The sequence below is a fragment of the Poecilia reticulata genome, chromosome 3, assembly GCF_904066995.2.
Source record: "Poecilia reticulata chromosome 3, P_reticulata-male-v2, whole genome shotgun sequence".
NCBI classification, from domain to species: domain Eukaryota; kingdom Metazoa; phylum Chordata; class Actinopteri; order Cyprinodontiformes; family Poeciliidae; genus Poecilia; species Poecilia reticulata.
The window spans coordinates 2,665,845-2,682,330 of NC_088832.1; the positions used below are offsets into that span (position 1 = coordinate 2,665,845).

Here is a 16,486-nt window from a genome sequence, read left to right on the forward strand (position 1 = left end):
TACTCTACACACTCACACACACTTATGTCCCCTCTTGGCAAAAGTCTTAAAAATTTTCCAGATGTTTTTTTAACATGTTTTTAACTTTATTTATAGCATGTCCAAGAGGGGCCCTGCTCTAAATCATAAGTTTAAAGAGTTTTAAAAAATTTCCAGGTTGTTTTTAACTTGATTTAGAGCATGACCAAGAGGGGACCTAAAAAATGTCCCCTCTTGGTCCGAGGGTCCCCTGTTGGTGAGTGTAAACTGACTCCAATGTCCCCTGTTGGATGGTTTTGTAAGTGCACACACGCACAAAGTGCTCGACGGCCACTGGCACCAAGCGGCATCAAAGGGCTCGACGAGAACATTCCCGGATCATTAACACAATCTGGAGCTGAAGGTGTGTCTCTAATGGATGCATCCCCCATTCTCCCTTCACTTCTTTAATCCACCCCCTCCTCCCCCTCTCTCCCTCTCAGCTCCTGAACATATTACATTATACTTGCTCTAGGTTAACCTGCAACCTTGTTAAGTGCTTGCAAATTGTGTGCGAGGGGAGAGGGTTTGGAGGAGAGGGGTGTTTATGTTCAGTGTGAGGTTCAAATGTCTGTAGGGGATATAGAGGATCTGCAGACAGAAACAAGTCAAACACTGGAATGATTGGAAATGTGAAGGTTGAGTGGAGACAGTAGGAAGGAAAGGTGTATCTATGCATGCGCGTGTGTGTGTGTATGTGTGTGCATGTGTGTTGGGGGTGGGGTTTCCGGTCTGGATGTCAGACTCTTTGTACAGACAGTAACGGCTGCACACTCTTTGATCTGGTGTGTTTGATGTGGCTTAATTTGGTCTGAAATCACAGTCGTATGTCCCTGTGGTACTGTACTGGAAGGCACCCCCCCCCCCCCCCCCCTACCATCTACACCACACACACACAGGCACACACACATGCAGATTCATCCACAACACTCCCTTTGCAGGGTGTTTAAAGCAGCCAGTGGGGCTTAAGCAGTGGGGCTGGGAGATAACACAGAGTGAGTCTTTCCAGCTTTGCACTTCATTTGCATATTTCTAGCAGTTCCAGCCGACTACAGTGCATGGCGACCGAGTAATGTGTGAGTGTTCTGGGTTTATCTGTCCCCCCTCTGACTTAAATCTGCAAGCTCAGTTCATTCTGTTATCTGGAGCCGGTAACGGGATCCGTTCTGAACGATGTGCCAAACCAAATAACAGAATGTGTCCCGATAGTTTTCCCTGTCTCCCAAAAACAATAGCTTGATTTAAGCACTGTACAAATTTCAAATATCAGGAAAAAAAAAAGTCAAAAATATTCTGAGGTATTGATATAAAAGTTGAATAAGTGCTCTTCAAATCACCAGGGTTACCAGATCAGACTGACAGTTTCCAACCCAAACACAACGTAAAACCTGCCCAACTCCAAAAGAACAGGCCAAATGCCAACCTGTAATGAGACTCGTGTTAACAGACATGTATATATATATATATATATATATATATATATATATATATGGTTCTGGCTCTGTGACCAGAGCCAGAACCATCACTCTCTCACATAACTGGGGAACTTAGAGCCTCATGGTAGCCAAGAGGCAAACAACATCAGCATGTTAGAGAGTGAGAGGGAGACAGAGAGTGTGTGAAAAGCTTTGGGATTGTCAACTATTACATCACCACTTCCTGTGTCACAAAAAAACCACTCGGCACAGCATGGATGATTACCTCCTGAGAACACACACACAGATGTGTGCTCCATACTTGGAGTATGTTCCCTTTTTGACAGACAGCTAAAACTTATCCTGCAATAATCCCACAGCACAACGACTCTTCCCAAATTACTGTTTGTTTCACAATAAAGAACTCTGGCCAAAAGTGTTAAGTTTTCTGTAACCACTTCATTGTCGTGTGCGTGTGTTGGTGTTGGGGTGTTTTATGGTATACCCTAGTCTCTAGGGTATACCATAAAACATCTGCCACTCCATCACACAGGACAAATCACGATTTTTCTCCCTTTCTTTTGTTGTCTTTGAAACATTTCTGTTTCACCCTGAGAATCTATTTGTTTTTTGTTGTTTGAATTATGTTTTTTTTTCCCATTTCATGACCGTCAGCTAATCATTTCCTTCAATGAGACAGCTCATTCTATCTGCGTTTCCATTGTCTATTAACTGGTAGTTAGCCACAAAGGCCTGAAAAACAAACAAAAACAAAAACATTTTTGACATTGTTCATTCCCTTCTGTCCATGTCTGTCTGAACTAAATGAAGTAACCATTAATTTGCACACTGAAACAACATTGCACCGGGGATATGCTGTAAGATTTATCCCGCTGTGACTTTTCTTAGCCAATGAAGACATAAATATAGCATAAATAAGAAGAAACTAGGGAAACAAACAATTGTTAATAGGCTTTGTCTCTCTGCTTTGGGATTGGTCATGCTCAAAAGATATGACATGGTTGGTAAAACTGCTTCAAGGACAATGGAGTCTGTGCAGAGAGTTAAACTGCTCTACTAATGTGCGCGAAAAATGCATCAGCAATTTGAGTAGGGCAAGACTGATTTACTTTGAGGTGTCATTTGATCAGCGAACATCATTTTTAGCTGACGTAGCACAGACCCATTTAGCATCCAAACAAAAGACCACCTTTGACTCAATCCACTGAAGAATTACAAGTGACCAACCTAAAACCACATTCCACCGATCTTCAGTTAATGTTGAAAAGTAGTGGGAAACAGGAATCGCAAAGAATGCTCCAGAAATTTGAAATCTGGACACATTGCATGAGATTGCATGAGATGTGTCCATTCAGTTTGATCTTGACCGGAGTCAAGATCAAACTGAATTTATATTGCTACTTCCTTGTCGAAATATTTATTTTTGTTGAATTGTCAAGGAAGAATTCCACAGAAAATATTAAGTGTTCAGTAACATAATGCTCTGTACTGAACCCCAGTAAGCTACTCTACTTAAGAAAATAGCTAATTGTTAGCATAACTGAACCCTTTCAGGTACTACAAAATGTAGCATTACATGTCTGAATGAAAGGAAAGGTGTATAAGATGGTGGTGAGACCAGCAATGCTGTTTGGTTTAGAGACAGTGAGTGACAAAGAGGCAGGAGGTAGAAGTTGTCTATGTTTTTCAGCTATTTTGCAAAGCTGAATCCAAAAATGACATCCATTTTTCTCAATCAGGTCAGGTTTTTGTTCTAATTTGATTTAGAGAAATTAGATCTTCTTACTAAATTGATGACATTTTTGTGACATTATCAGTTCATTTCCGTTAATATTTCCCATCCAAAAAAAGGTTTTAGGGGAAAAAATTGTTTTCAAACATTTATTTTAATTAAATGTTACAAACTTGAATATTTATGTAAATTGAATAATAAACACTGATAAGGGTAAGTACATGTGAATTGAACATTATGTCTTCATTGTGTAAAGTCCTCCGTTTTTCTCTTCCCTGTCCTGATGGAATCTCTCCTCCTGCTCTTCACTCATTGATCAGATTCTCAGGAAACTGATCCAGATGTGAGAACAAGTCCTGCATTTTGATGCTCATGTTGCTCCATAGTTCAGAGAGTTGACCTGATTGAGCAAAACCAATGTGATTTTTGGATTCAGCAAATCAAAATGACGCTAAAACAGTTGAAAAACCACAGACAATTTTTTGGTTGTTGACCAGTGTTATTAAAACTGGTCCTGTTCTATTGCATGTTACTAGTAGTTAAACTGGGTTTGCGCTGAGCTTATGAGTTTTTCTTCAGCTCTCCTTCCTCTGCATTCTCCAACGCAGAAATCCTTCACTTTATCCCCACTATGACTTTAACCTTGTGTGCTGTCAACGGTGCTGTGGCCTAGTTCTCATAGCATCAGTCCGCCCAGTCTGGCCAGCCTTCCAATGAGAGCCCCACTCCACCACTCACTACAGTGGACGGAGAGCTTACTGTCTCCTCTCATTCTTTTGTTCCCTTTGTTTCCCCCACAGCAAGACAGAAAAACAGAGGAAATCCAGCAAGAGAGACAGAGGCAGAGGGGGAAAAGGTGGAGACGGGCAGAGAGGGATGTAGGGATTAGCTCTTTTTTTTGTGTCAAATAACCAAACCAATTTATACATTAAAAGAGATTCACAAGAATCCAACAAAGAGGCTAATTTCAAAGTGCTTCATATGCATAATAGACTGCCGAGAAACATTCCCAAAGAGGATGAAACATAATTTTATGAAGGTTTGCCATGGCTGTGTCCCTATACTCCCCTCAGGTCTGACAGATGTACCGTTTTTTTATTGTTCTCCCATCACACCAGCTTAGACTTCCTTAAGGGCCTTCTTTCATTTAGATGATAGTCTGATATTTTTCTTTTTCTCATGATTCAGTTGTTTATGTACTTCTCTTTGATTATCATAAACCATTACTGCAATTGCACACTTATTAGAGACCATCCATCAATCCATCCATAGGACGACTGTCCTGTGGACCAAAGGCGAACGTCCCACCAATGCTTTCCTTTCTATTGTTTTCAATAACGTGAAAAATAAAACACAATTTCTCTTCCTCCAAACGTGTGAACTCGTACAGTCGTCCCTCTCTTCCATGATTACCATGTTTACTGTGCTGTTGAAAACCACACTCATCCATCCATCCATACATTTTCTTCCGCTTATCCGGGGTCGGGTCGCGGGGGCAGCTGCTTCAGAAGGGAGGCCCAGACTTCCCTCTCCCCAGCCACTTCGTACAGCTCCTGGGAATCCCAAGGCGTTCCCAGACCAGCCGAGAGACATAATCCCTCCAGCGTGTCCTGGGTCTTCCCCGAGGCCTCCTCCTGGTGGGAGGTGCCCGGAACACCTCACCAGGGAGGTGTCCAGGAGGCATTCTGACTCCTGCTTGAGGCAGGACTTTTTGCCCGAGCCACCTCAACTGGCTCCTCTCGACGTCCAGCTCCTCTCAAGGAGACTGGTTCCAAAACCAGAGCCATGCGTCGAGGTGAGGCCAACTATTTCTAGCCGGAACCTCTCAGTCTCGCACACTAGCTCCGGTTCCTTCCCCACCAGAGAGGTGACGTTCCACATCCCAAGAGCCAGCTTCTGCAGCTGAGGATCAGACCACCAGGGTCCCCTCCCTCAGCTGCCGCCCGTTACACACTGCACCCGACCCCTTTGGCCCCTCCGACAGGTAGTGAGCCCATTGGAAGGGGGACCCACGTCTCTTCTTCGGGCTGAGCCCGGCCGGGCTCCGTGGGTAAAAGCACGGCCACCAGGCACTCGCCATCGTGCCCCACCTCCAGGCCTGGCTCCAGAGTGGGGCCCCGGTGACCCACGTCCGGGCGAGGGAACGCTAGATCCAAGGTTGTTGTGCATCATAAGGGGTCTTGAAAACCACACAAAACACCAAATTAAGCTAGCATGAACATTTTGACATATTTGAGTAACACCACCATTATTCAAAACTTTAAAATCAACTTCAATTTTATTGCAGTTAATCTCACATTAAAATAAAAATCAGAAAATCATGATTTGTTTGGTTTTTGTTTGGTATAGATTTGTTTGGTCCATTATGCTACTGCAGCAAAAAATGGGTTTTTTACACCTCTCCACCAGGGTTGCCAGTAAGTATGGAGATTGTTGTGTTTGGTATCGACTGTAAACACTGAAAATTACTTCATGTATTTCTTTTGTTCATAATTTCCTCCGCTTTAGTAAAGCCCTTCCTCAACCTCAGAGGCTGGAGATTTATTCCAAAGAGGAAAAAAACAAAACAAATCAGCGCAAAGCAGAGATGAGAAAATAAGAAAGAGGCTCTCCCCGTTGCATAATTGATGAAGTGGAGCCGTTAATTCCAACTTAAACACGCCAATGAGACGAAAGAGGAAACCATCTGTGTGTCGCTGCTCTTAGGTGCCGTATCAGTAAAACATCTGGAAGCTGTGGGACAACAGAACAGATGAATGTCATGCAATACATACTGCCATCCACAGGAAACCATCAATGTGCTCCATCTTAGTAGCAGCATTAGCTACCAGCAATCCACAGTAAAGGGGCTACTGGTCCTGGACTATAGGCTTAGGCTACTGGTAGTCATTGCTCATATGATAGCTGGAGAACAACTTCAGAAAATATCACTTTTTTTTCATCACACATAACTGCCATGACAATGACATACAGTAAATCCAAACACAGGAAAAGAAGCATGGCATCACCTCACTGACTTCACTCTTCATGACCTAAACAATCTTGTACAAGGTGTGGCTCTTCGGTGTGAATTCAATCACTACACCACAATTCTCTTGGTACCTTCCCCTCCAGACTGCCCCTTTCTACACTATGTAAACCAGTAAAGTTTAAAGTCACTCCAAAACAGCCAGAGTACTGCATCTCTTCAGTGTTGCCCTGATTTCAAATACCTGAATCAGAGGAATGGCTCATTAGCTGGTCTCTGCAGAGCTAAGTGACATATCGAGGAAGTACTTCAGCCATCTGGATCATCTGTAGTAGAGCAGAGATACATCCAAACACTAAAGGACACTGTCACTTGAGGACTAAAGCAGGACATCCCTGATGCCAGAAGCACATTCTAACAACAATGCTACATTTATGCTACCATAGGAAATGCTCACAATGAGCCCCACACCCAACCTGGCACAACTCTCTCAAGTCCCTTCTCCATACCAGTGGCTTTAACCAGTTCTTCCCAGTCCGTCTCAGCCAGAATTTTTGAACCCAGTATGTTCAGCATGCTTTGTTCAGTGGCATGTTCAAGTTCCAGCAAGCCACGCTGGTGTGCCAGTGTCCAGCTGATGGTACCGCTGCCCCCTGCCACCAGGGTCCTATGGACCCCAATATGCTGTGACCACAGTAATAAATCACTACAGCCTCCCAGAGGATGTTCAGTGAAGACTAGAAACCTCTGTGGAACTCACATTATTGTAATGCGTCATACAAACACTGACCGTATTCTGATTGACTTTTGATGTTTATAGTGCAGTCTTTGTTTTGTAGGAAGACTCCTGAAAAGCAGCGTTTGGACAAGATGCTGCTACTGAAGTCCGTTTTAATAAACCACCTGGCAACACGGCACTGTCAGTGAACCATTTTACATCTGATATCTAGAGCACGAAGAGACAAACTTTATTTCTGGGATGAACGTAAGAATATTGAATTGCAGCACTCAGCGTTATTCTCTGCGTCAGCCTGTTCATAATGATCAGTGTGTTTTACAGTGAACAGCTGAGCCTGATGAGAACGCTTTGACAGGCCCGACAAAGGGCTCACTGACTGAGGCTGCCTTGGCCGACTCCCAAGCAGCCTCCAAACCGGTCCTCCCCATTCATCTCCGTGGGCTCTAACGAGCCTCGGGGCCCTAGCGACCTCCGAGAGTCTAACGAGCTCTAACGAGGGAAATGCTCCTTCGAATGTCCTATGACTAAGTTGTGTTGTCCCGCTGGCATTTGGGGGATGAGTGGAAGGGTTCGAAACAGTGTGTTTTTCAATGGAAGCATTTACAGGTTCAGTCAAGCTCAAACGGTACAAAGTTATTAATGTCCTTGTGACTTTATCTGTCTGCTGCTTCATGAGAAAGTTTGTTTGTGTCTTTAAGCGTCATATAAAACTTCTTTGTGTTTTCGTCACAAGTTGTCAGCCTGTGGTCTGAACGCATTGTCATGTAACCCGCCATTGTTTTAGTTCAGATCACATAAGATTGGACAGAAAGTCTGACATGGTCACGTTCATACGTTGCGTCACCAGCCCATGTAATCTTAGACTTATAGTCTGCCTATGGTTGGAGCTTGGCAACAGCAGCAGAGGAAGTTAAGGAAGCCATTCAGTCCATGTTGCTCACGCTTCCAAAAATGGAGCAATCAAAGTTGAAGCAAGAGGAGTGTTTAAGACATTTCATTGCTGGAAAAGCTTCATAGCGTTTCTTCCTTCGCGATCGAGTTGGCGCACTCGGTCTTCACGTCTCGGCCAAACGCTAGCAGTCAGGTAGAATCAGGCTAAATGCGAGACATTCCAGAGTGCTTTACACGTGTCTAAAACAAAAACCTTCAAGCTTTAAAAGACTGTTGCTACGGGGAGTTTGTTCCAGAGCTAGAAACTAAATTCTACCTGCTTAGTTTAGTTGTGATATTTTGAACAGAAATGCATTTTGACCCAAAGCTATTTCGTGGTTCATTAAAAAATAGCAAATTTTGCATCGATTTAAGAACTGGTGTAGCATAATCAGTTTTCTTATTGATGGTCAGCACTGTGGCAGCAGTATTTTGGATGAGCCTGAATGATTTGTTTTACAGCACGTGTCAAACTCAAGACCCGGGGGCCAAATCTGACCCACTGTAGCTTTTTTATGTGGCCCTTTAGACTCCAAATTTTATCAGTGAGTCCCTCCAATTTTTCACAAATCTGCAAAATTCACAAAAAAAAATCAACAAATTCTGATTTCACTGCAAATTCTCTCAAAGTTGGTCAAAAACATTGAGTTTAAGTGACTGCAACCTCACCTGATGTCAAGTTATAGTCCAGAATTGATACAAGTAATAAAAAGTCAACTTTAACATCATACATTAGTGCAAATATTATATTAATTATAAACATTTCTATATTGGCACCATAAAATCTGCAATTTTGTTTAAAAAAAACCCCACTAAAGCAATCACAAAATCCTGGAGGAAGTTATTTATTGATATTTTAACAATTTAATTGGTTTTATCAATGACACAACCGGCCAACCGGTCATTTGATATGGTCCAAAATGAAAAGTACGTCTTACAGAGACACTTTGATAATGTAACCTACTGAAATTCTAAGCATTTACTTAGTTTCTCTCTTCTGTCTTGAAATGAAACCCTTTATTCTGGCAATGTGTTTCACCAAGAAAGTGAACCACATCAACTGAAAATGGAACAAATGTGGCTCCTTGGCCCTCAGTGGAACCGAGGTTACCGGTGTGAAAACACTCAGTAACAGACTTTATGTGGCATCTTAAGTTTAAATTTGACTGCAAAACAACAGCCAAGGTTTCTTACATGCTCTGTGGTCTGTAAAATCAATAGTCAAACCCATAACACACAGATAAATATATCTAGGGCCGGATTAGTCTGACCCAGGACTGGGTCAGCAGCAAGAACCCATTGGCTTATTTTTAAACTGGTATTTATCAGCTTCTCATTTTGAATTTGCCTTGTGCCTTGGCATTACTAAAAAGTTAAATACCTGACACATATGTTAGATTTAACTAAACCAAAACTAAGAGATGAGAAGAATATAACTTATAACATATAAGCTCAGAATAAGAAATAACTTACATTTTGTGCTTAACTATTACAGAGATCCATAAATTAGTGAAGATTGCAGCGACGTTCAGCATGAAGAGACTTTGATGGAAGGATATGAAGTCAATCTGTTTCAATCACACTCGCTGTAATTACTTTGTGGGTTTTAACATGCAATTAAAAAAAAAATGGCTTCCCAGTTAAGATGAAACAAGAATTCAGGAATAGGCACCTCATTAGATTTTGCTTATTACAAATTAAACCTACATACATTCTCTCATAAAGTCAGTTTTTTTTCTTATAAGAAACTTTGACTTGTCACATCAAGTCAAGTTTTTGTGGTCTGCTCCCTTCAGGCTGCTGATCTTTAGAACATGTCTGTCTGTCCTGAGAACCAACAGCTGGATGGACAAACATGAGAACATGAACACATCTGAGCTCCCTTCACTTTCTGTTGACACCCAGCGAAACCTTAAAACCAGCTACTTGGTGGGAATTACCCTGGACCACACACACACCAAAAACACACCAGTGATGGGACTAATGCCACGCTTTCACAGAGCATCTTCAGTCCTGCAGTTCGACACAGAGTCATGGGACATCATGTTACTGGCTTCTGAAAGGACGGAGCACAATGGTCAGTCTCAGACAGAATACTGACCCCTTTGCTTCCAGGTCTTTTGCTCTGTTGAATTTCTGTCTGTCTGGTTTAGCTCTTTAATGAGGAGGACCAGTCTGAAGCAACGACTGCTGCCAAACTTCATAAATTTGCTTCCCTGGTTCAACTGAGAGCTTTGGGAGTCATGGAAGGCAAAAACCATCAGGGTGATGCCCTTTCTCTCGCAAGTTTTTATGCAAGTTTGACTAAACAAATTCATCTGTTTATACCATCTGCAGCTCCTTCCTACCTCAACTCATATTAAATATGAGCAGAAATGCCTCTAGAATCAGATTTTTAGGCATCCAGACCTGCAAAAAAAAAAAATCAACTACTAATCAAACTATCAGTTTTTCAGAGTTCATTACTTAAGACAGAACAGTGGGAAAATTGAATGTATGAAATGCAAGTAAGCAATAAATGAAAACCACACAGATTAACATTAATATCATATATATGATGTAAGAAAAACTGTCAAGTTACGAAAAACACAGTTTTAACTTAATCCATTGCATCTCAGGTAAGTTTTGCGCCACAGTTAAGAATTTATTTAAATTGTATAAAGAAATAGAAACAATAAACAATAAAAAATTCAGTTCTTATTATTCAATTTCACTGTTACTTATTTTTGGAGATGTTGGTTTACGCCCTTTTCCCGTTTACTGTTTAAACTTTACCTTTAATAACATAAAGTTACCTAATTTTTAAAGTGCAATCAGTAATACTTTTATAACAAATTTATATCAGTAATGATTTCTTGGTTAATGTCAAGTTGTCATAACAAAGACATTTTGAATAATGTCAACTTTGTATTAAAAGTGTCATAATTTACCAAATGACGCTTTATGACAACAGTCATCAATATTCACGAAGGCTTATTCATGTTCATGACAGGTGTTATGTCATGTTCATGACAGTGTCATGTCAGTCTTATTCACCCCCCTTCAAATAAAGTGTTACCCTATATTTTAGCATATCTGTGCCAATATCAACATGATAATCTCCTGTGTCCGCTGCTGACAGCTGACCGTGTGCAGGGTATAAGGTGAAGGGTCAAGTCTTCACCTTTTAACCCCTGTAACGCAGATGTAATACTAGAAGATGATGTACAAGATATGCACAACAACCACCAACCACAAATAACTAAAAAAATACCCTCCAAAAATAAAACAAAATGCTAGTCCATACCAGAGACTGTAAAGCACTGACTCTGGTTTAGTTTCAGAGAGCAGGTCACACAGGACGCATGCAGCAGAGTTAGGTGGAGGTCCTGCTGAGGCACGGAAGAGGAAGGGAGGAGTAGGGAAAGAAAGAGGAAGATAAGGAGAAAGAGGAAGAAAAAGTGCATTCTAATCATCATAAATCTACTTTGCTGACAGCAGGATACACACAATATGAAGCCGTTTGACCCAAACAAGAATCTTCATGTAGCCTTGGTCATTTACACATAGATTTTTTTGACTGATTGTTCTACATTTCCAGACTTTTGTTTTTCACAAAGCAACTCTGCACTGTTCACAGAGCTGTTTAGTAACTAGTTACATTTATTTCAGTAATTAAAAAAAAAAAAAGTAAATAAGTATTAAAATAAGTATTTTTACTACACTGTACTTTTTACCTTTACTTCAGTAATTTTATGAAGTATTACTACTCTTACTTGAGTAAAATGTCTGGATTCTCTACCCACCATTCACCGAATGAAAAACAAAAATGTTTCAACCAAAAATTCACCAGACACAGACACACACCTGCAGTTTTTAAGTTTTATTAGTTTTATACTGAAAGAAACTGATTTGGATTTTCTTTTGCATAAATTTGACAATTTGTGTTACTTGTATAAATTATTGTAGTGCTACTTCTACTTGAGTATAATGTTTGGGAACTCTACCCACCTCTAACCGTTCATCACAATATGACACTGATTAATTCACACAACCTCACCTCTAATAAACCAATGGTACATCAGAAATTATCTGGTTCTCCAATGACTGTAACCACATGTGTGTTACTGACCACTGGTGGTACTTGGCTTGCCCTTATTGGTGCTTAAGAGACGAATGTGATTTCAAGGATTTCCAATCTGGGAATGATATCAAATCCAATTTAACCTATCTGCAGCATCCGTGGTAAGTTGGTAGTAACCAGGCTAACTCTTGTTAGCATTACCAGCTATTAATACATTTCTTCAGATTTTGTAAGCTCAAACACTTTGTCAACATATTTCCTAAAAAGGAGATTGAACAGTTGTGTGGTACATTTTAAATATTTATTATGGTGTCTATCACTAAGTTTTATATTCAAAGCGGCCGTGCTGGGTCTAGAGGAAACTCCTGACTTAGAGGAACCTTGTTGTTATATTTTACCGAAGCTAATTCTGAAAATATCCGTTTCTGACAAAAAAAAAAGTGTGGGGCTTATGTGAACCAAATTATTCATATAAAGCAAATGGATGAGAATAGGGCTGAAACGATTCCTCGAGTGATTCGAGTACCTCGATTATTAAAATTCCTCGAGGAAAATTGACCTGCCTCGAAGCTTCGTTAATTTATGTTTTATCATTTAGCGCACCGTGTTTCAGCCGGAACATTATTTGCGTTGCGCAGAGCTCTGACTTCCGCCTCCGAGTTGTTGACGGAAGCTACGTGTTAGTGCCATAACGTCCAATCTTCAAGTTCGGCCCGCGGGGATTTTACTGATTGGTGATAATTCCGGGTTTTCATCGTTTTTGTGGGACCAATAAACATCCTTAAAATGACCGGCGTGATGCCGGGAGTTCGGCAGCCTTTCTGCTCCGGAGCTGCTGGTTGAACGGCGGGAAGAAGCTGAGGAGGATTTATACAGGTGAGCGGAGAGACTGAACACGGCGGGCGGCTGAGGCTTGATGCTTACAGGGTAAGAGCAGCTTTACGGACGAACCGCACAATAAACTTATATAATCCCGGTCTGAACAAACGGGAGGCGGAACATGGCTGGTAGATGAGTTTCTGAACGGAGGAGCCGTAAATATCCCGTATTGCTCCCCAGGTCTACACAAAAGTAACTGGTAGGAAAGCACAAATGTGTAAAAAATAGACTGATGTTGATATCCAATAGTAACACTGGTGTTATGGAAGATTTACCAATATTTTATTTCATAATAGTTTTTATCCGATTACTCGATTAATCGTAAGAAAAATCTATAGATTACTCCTTTACTAAAATAATCGTTTACAACAGCCCTAGATGAGAACATGAAATACCTCAAGGTAGAAAGAAAAGTTCAAATCTAGTTGCAGATATATGTGAAAAGATCTGTCAAGACGGCAACCAGAATGGCAAATTTTCTGAAACATGCACTATGCTATTTTACACTACACAATAATATACAACACTACATTATGCTATACTATATTATACCAGTTACTTATATGAAGTATGTGTAACTTATTGTGTGCTTATGTTTTGTTTAGGGAATGTGTATTGAAATAGAAGGATTTCAAATCCTAAACATTGCTGTATCGTTTCACTTATTTATTTATTTAATTTTATAAGCTGAATGGTTCATTCATGTCTGGATATTTGAAATAAACATGTTCAGGTCTGTCATTAAGCAGAGAGCCAGAGTCAGTGAATAATCTTCTTCATTTTGAATGCCAAAACATTACGCCAACATCTGATTGCACATTTGTTTGCACTTTTACGGTGCTTTTTAGAGAAAGAATCAAGCAAAAATGGAGCTACTGACATTCACTTATTGATGTTTTTTCAGAAATGTTTCCCAATGCAGCAGCTGCTTAGTCAAAGTATTCTGACATCAGCAGTCAAAAACGTGCCCTTTGTTCAGAAAACCGGTAGAGTTTTTAGGGTCCTTCATTGCATCAGCTGAAACCTCTTCTGTAGTGAGCTGTAATCACTGATTATAAGCACATTGTTTCCAGCTGAGGCAAGAAGACTGAGAAAGGCTGATGACTCAACGATTCTCAGACGCTCACCGATGCTGTTCCCTTCCTGGGACCCGAGGAATTCAGCCATTCCAAATTAGGGCAGTAGTTTCTTATTTAGCCCTAAGACAACTGACCCACATCTTTGAGTCTGAGCAGCAGAACATAAACAGGGAGGCTATTAAAGCTCACATGAATAATAGATGAAACAAAGACTGAGAAACGGAGAAACAGAGAGAAACTGTTCAAATGAAAGGCTTTGAATAAAGACCATATAATTATGTACATACTATACTACACAGTACACTATGCCATACCATGAACTATGCTATTTTACACTACACAATAATATACAGCACTACATTATGCTATACTATATTATACCAATATATAACACTATATCATACTAAAATATACTATTTGTTTCTACATTATGCTATATTGCATTATACTGCTATGTTACACCTCTACTACTATATAATACACTATGCTAATTTTACACTGTACTATACTACAGTATTATATTACATATTTCTATGCATATTTCTATACATTGCACTTTATTGCACAAATATATGACACCACACTATACTAAAATATATTGCTTGTGAATACCTTCCCCCAAACAAGAGCAAGTTGAGTGGGTTTGTTGTTTTTTGGGCTTTGGGAGTTTTTAGAGATGAGCTTAACTAGACTACTTAAACCTGAATTATTTTTGTACTCAACTACGGCTGAAAGATACGGACTCAAAGTTTTATTGCAACATTTTTTGGTCATATTGCGATAACGATAAAGTGACAATAAGAACTATTTACAATTTATTTATTTTTTTTAGATAACTGATCAGCGCAGAACTCATAGCCCCATGAATACAGACACTACACTTTTGAAAAACATCACATTTGAAATATTCTTCTCTAGGAAACCAGTCATATAGAAACGTGTGATTTGTATCACTAAGCTGCACACCACAATCAGCTATGGGTGTTGATAGTTAATGTGTGTATGAGTTTTCCCTTTTCCACCATTAATCTGCCCCCAGTCAGAGAACCGGGGTGGTGCTGGATCTGGTGGCCTGCTGCACATAGAGACTCACAGACAGACAACAGGAGAAGCAGCAGACTGGGATCACGTCTGGCGGCTGCGCTTCCTCACACCTTCTGTGCGTTCCTGCAGGGAAATCAGTGACGCTGCACTCTCACTGAGACGACACACACACCCACACAGTCTCTCTTCTCCTAACGCTGATGTCCGAAGATGATGTGCATGTATGGTTAACACGTGTGCGCCATGCAGAGGAGGAATCTGATCCTCAGAGCCTCTGAGGTAAATGGACTAATAGGCTCCTAAAGAGACCCAGTGGCTGGATGCATGTGGGCCCCACCAAGAAAAAAAATAAAAAATCATCACAAGATGTCAGACACTGGGCACAAATATAGAACATTATATATATATATATATATATATATATATATATATATATATATATATATATATATATAATATGAAATTTATCTGGGGCTTCTGGGTAGAATGGAGGTGTTTTAAGGATCACAAAACGTTTGCGTTTGCATTTACATGCGCAGGCAGTTCTCTATAGGGGAGTGTGAGTGTGTGTGTGTGTGTGTGGGGGGGTGGGGGGGGGTGCGGGATTACACCACCAGCAGCAGCATCGCATCACTTTTTAAAACCAATCCGTCATGATGTCAAACAGCGTGTATATATGTGTGTGTATATGTGTGTGTGTGTGTGTGTGCATGTGTGTGTGTAGGGGGGTGCATGCGTGTGACAGTGTGAAACGTCGGCTGCATTCAGATGGGGATGTAGATTCCACCAGGCGCATCATCCGGAGCGCAGATCCGGTGACAGAGGTCTAAAATAAAAGCGGCGTACATATTTACCTTCATGTCGTTCACTATCGCCTGGAATAGACCCCCGAGGGCCCCGCATTCCTTCTCCACTGTCTCCATGTTTGCCAAATCCACCATTCGGGGGGGAATCTGAACGGGCGCACAGCAGCTGCGCGCTCCCAACACCCAGCGGGAGGAAAAGAAAAAGGGGGGGGGGGACAAATATATCCTTCTCTCCCCCCCTTTAAAAAAAAAAAAAAAATGTTATTCCACCAAAACGCGGGGCCGGGATCCCCGGGTTTCTCCTTCACCTTCACACGGACTGACCGGTAACAACGGAGGCTGCGGGGAGGAGAGGAGCGCAGGAAGAGGAGGGGGTGAGGAAGGATGCCGAAACAACAAACGCGTCGCGCCTCGCGGTGTCCTTTAGGCTTTCTCCTTTTTTTTTTTCTGGAGAGATAGTGTTCCTCCCTCTCCCTCTGCGCCTCGGTGTGGCTCCGGCTCGGTCAGGCGGCGGGTTGGTACCGTTCGGATGGTACCGAGGAGACCACGCTCATCTTGGCGCAGCCGGCGCTACGCAGAGAGTCGGCGGGGACGCATGTGAAGGCAGCGCAGTTGGGAACTGGAGGGATGTGTCACAGAGCGTGCGCGTGCGTGCGTGTGTGCGCGAGCGCGTGTGTGTTCGTGGTTATGTATTTGAGAATGTGTGTGTGTGCTCGCATGTAACGGCGGGTTGTGATTGGTGCAGAGGCGGTGGGCTCAGCGGAGCGGGGAGAGCAGCCAGTAATACGATCC

The 16,486-nt window shown here is 41.5% G+C and overlaps 1 long non-coding RNA gene across 1 annotated transcript in view; it reads right to left on the reverse strand.

Annotated features, from left to right (window-relative positions):
* Window positions 1-16,486, reverse strand: part of LOC145551036 (uncharacterized) — a 40,509-nt gene extending 24,023 nt beyond the window's left edge. Inside the window, exon 1 of the long non-coding RNA XR_014086794.1 lies at window positions 15,743-16,486. This is a non-coding gene — a long non-coding RNA (uncharacterized LOC145551036). The remainder of the gene's footprint in view (window positions 1-15,742) is intronic.